Raw genomic sequence first — 3,453 nt, 5'->3', positions numbered from 1 at the left:
ATGCATAGCAAAATTAAGTGGGGTGTTCAAATATAGCATGCGATAATAGAAGACCCTCACATAACATTTAGTTATAGTTGCAATTTTAAATAGGCTGGAACAGGGATGATGTCAATGATGCATGACAAGTGCAGATTTGAAATCCTCATATTTTTATAATGAATTTCGATATAAAATTTGTTGGATTTGAAGTTATCTCTACTACTAATAAAGGAGCGAACATGAATTTTTCTAAACGCCCCCCACAAAACATACCAGACGTACTGAAACCGCACCATCAGGCCCACTAACCAGTGTTTTGCATTAGCCAAATCATTCTCTGTGGTGTGCACTTAGTAAATAAGTTTGACGGACTGATACTCTGCCGCAGAGGAATATGCCAGCGGACGAAAAGTTCCGCAACCCTCGATCCAAAATTCACGGGAGCCCTCTTCCCACTTCCCTCACGATTGCATCTCATATACTCCGTAACAGAAAAAAGGGATTTTTGCTCACGGTCTCCCCGGCAAGATCCATCGGCGCCGGTCGCCATGCGCTCCTCCCGCACCCTACTCCCCGCCTAGGGCACAAGTGCGACGTCGCCGCGCCGGCAGGGCAGCAGCTTGATGCCACCGCGCCTGCAGGATAGCAGCTTGACGCCTCCGCGCCGCCGCGTCGCCTTGGCCACGGCGAACGGCCCAATCCTGCCGGACACGATGTCCTGAACGCGCTCGTCGGCCCACTCCGCGTGGCCACCACATCCTGCACCGACCGACGATGCCGCGTCTTCTTCCACGAATTAGGTATTTATGTTTTATGCCGAATTTGAATATATCCTGATGCTCTGATGAACGACCTCTTCGTTGAGGATGACAATGGTTCAGAGACAACATCTCCCCTGCCCGTGTCTGATGCATGTGCAGAATAAAGTTAGACCATTGCAACGCACGCTGTACTGACATGTTTAGTGGAAACTATTCATCCATTGGGGTTGGTGCTGCTTTGGGTCGGCAGGAAAATGTGAAGAAGAAGCACTGACAACTTCATTGTGAGTCAAAGCTTCTGCTACATTGATGGTGAATTGAGTTATGTTGCTTCTTTTTCTTTCCTGATGTTGGCATTCCACACTTGAAGTGGTTTGGCGTGGAGGGAGAGTACAGTGCGATGGTGATTGATCTTCTTGGAAAATCCTAGAAGATTTGTTCAACTACTGCAGTAGAAGGTTTTCTTTGAAGACTGTGCTCCACTGATCAGATGGAGAGAACACAGTTGCTTCTTGCTGAATCTCTGTCCAAATCAGTATATTGTCGTTTCTTACTTTAGATGGATTTCTTGTGTGAATATATCCGTTCTTGCAAATGTTTCAGACTAATGAAGCCGACGACATGCATTCAAAGGGAATTTCTTCATCGTGATATAAAATAAAGCCTAATGAGGCCAATCAGGTTTGCATTTATATCTAGGTATTTGCTAATAAATTCTACAATCTTGACTCCATCTTGTTTGAAGGCAAATGTTGTTGATGTGTTCCGTTACTAAAACACAGTGCCTAAAGAGTTGTGGTTTTCGTTCCTGAAAGAAGGTCCAAGAACGAACTACTAATAAAGGAGCGAACATGAATTTTTCTAAACGCCCCCCACAAAACATACCAGACGTACTGAAACCGCACCATCAGGCCCACTAACCAGTGTTTTGCATTAGCCAAATCATTCTCTGTGGTGTGCACTTAGTAAATAAGTTTGACGGACTGATACTCTGCCGCAGAGGAATATGCCAGCGGACGAAAAGTTCCGCAACCCTCGATCCAAAATTCACGGGAGCCCTCTTCCCACTTCCCTCACGATTGCATCTCATATACTCCGTAACAGAAAAAAGGGATTTTTGCTCACGGTCTCCCCGGCAAGATCCATCGGCGCCGGTCGCCATGCGCTCCTCCCGCACCCTACTCCCCGCCTAGGGCACAAGTGCGACGTCGCCGCGCCGGCAGGGCAGCAGCTTGATGCCACCGCGCCTGCAGGATAGCAGCTTGACGCCTCCGCGCCGCCGCGTCGCCTTGGCCACGGCGAACGGCCCAATCCTGCCGGACACGATGTCCTGAACGCGCTCGTCGGCCCACTCCGCGTGGCCACCACATCCTGCACCGACCGACGATGCCGCGTCTTCTTCCACGAATTAGGTATTTATGTTTTATGCCGAATTTGAATATATCCTGATGCTCTGATGAACGACCTCTTCGTTGAGGATGACAATGGTTCAGAGACAACATCTCCCCTGCCCGTGTCTGATGCATGTGCAGAATAAAGTTAGACCATTGCAACGCACGCTGTACTGACATGTTTAGTGGAAACTATTCATCCATTGGGGTTGGTGCTGCTTTGGGTCGGCAGGAAAATGTGAAGAAGAAGCACTGACAACTTCATTGTGAGTCAAAGCTTCTGCTACATTGATGGTGAATTGAGTTATGTTGCTTCTTTTTCTTTCCTGATGTTGGCATTCCACACTTGAAGTGGTTTGGCGTGGAGGGAGAGTACAGTGCGATGGTGATTGATCTTCTTGGAAAATCCTAGAAGATTTGTTCAACTACTGCAGTAGAAGGTTTTCTTTGAAGACTGTGCTCCACTGATCAGATGGAGAGAACACAGTTGCTTCTTGCTGAATCTCTGTCCAAATCAGTATATTGTCGTTTCTTACTTTAGATGGATTTCTTGTGTGAATATATCCGTTCTTGCAAATGTTTCAGACTAATGAAGCCGACGACATGCATTCAAAGGGAATTTCTTCATCGTGATATAAAATAAAGCCTAATGAGGCCAATCAGGTTTGCATTTATATCTAGGTATTTGCTAATAAATTCTACAATCTTGACTCCATCTTGTTTGAAGGCAAATGTTGTTGATGTGTTCCGTTACTAAAACACAGTGCCTAAAGAGTTGTGGTTTTCGTTCCTGAAAAGAAGGTCCAAGAACGAGGCTGCAGTACAGAAACATAAATTGACTGCTAAATTACTGGATACTTGGTCAGTTGGTCTATATACATTTCACTAATCATATTCACACAGCACATGATTAATATTTTTATTGTATTTGACGGCTTCAATTCCTTAATCTCTATTTACATTAATTTATCATAAGACAAAACTTAAGGTGTTTTCATGGACTATTTAACTTTACATGTCTGTCGAACATCAAAATATGCGGGTGCTAAGAACTGACTAGATCATTATTATTTGTGCATTGTGGTACCAAAGGAGCACTAGACCTTGCTCATTTGGAAATGTTGTTTAATCTGTTAGGCTAACACAGCCTATTTACATCGTTGACGTTTTCATTGATTTATGAACCAGCCTTTATCTATATTTGATAGTTGCAGCCTTGCAAGTATACCAAGTTGATAGTGAATACATCTTCAAAATCTGTGCTAATTGTTCACTTTATTTGGTAACTCATGTGTTATAGTGCTAGGAACAAAATCTAA

The 3,453-nt window shown here is 44.5% G+C and overlaps 1 long non-coding RNA gene across 4 annotated transcripts; it reads left to right on the top strand.

Annotated features, from left to right (window-relative positions):
• Positions 1–222: 222 nt before the first annotated feature.
• On the top strand, positions 223–2,797 carry LOC127341759 (uncharacterized). 4 transcript variants are annotated; one of them, XR_011751406.1, is made up of 4 exons: positions 223–782; positions 903–1,027; positions 1,114–2,400; positions 2,487–2,797. It is a non-coding gene; the product is annotated as an uncharacterized lncRNA (long non-coding RNA). The 4 variants fall into 4 exon arrangements; XR_011751405.1 differs by having other exon boundaries at positions 223–1,027; positions 1,114–1,201; positions 1,347–2,400; XR_011751403.1 differs by having other exon boundaries at positions 223–1,027; positions 2,487–2,574; positions 2,720–2,797.
• The last annotated feature ends 656 nt before the right edge of the window (positions 2,798–3,453 follow it).

Source organism: Lolium perenne, chromosome 1 (genome assembly GCF_019359855.2).
Source record: "Lolium perenne isolate Kyuss_39 chromosome 1, Kyuss_2.0, whole genome shotgun sequence".
NCBI classification, from domain to species: Eukaryota; Viridiplantae; Streptophyta; class Magnoliopsida; order Poales; family Poaceae; genus Lolium; species Lolium perenne.
The sequence above is the reverse complement of the archived record's forward strand: the minus strand, read 5'-3'. Positions and strand labels throughout refer to the sequence as shown.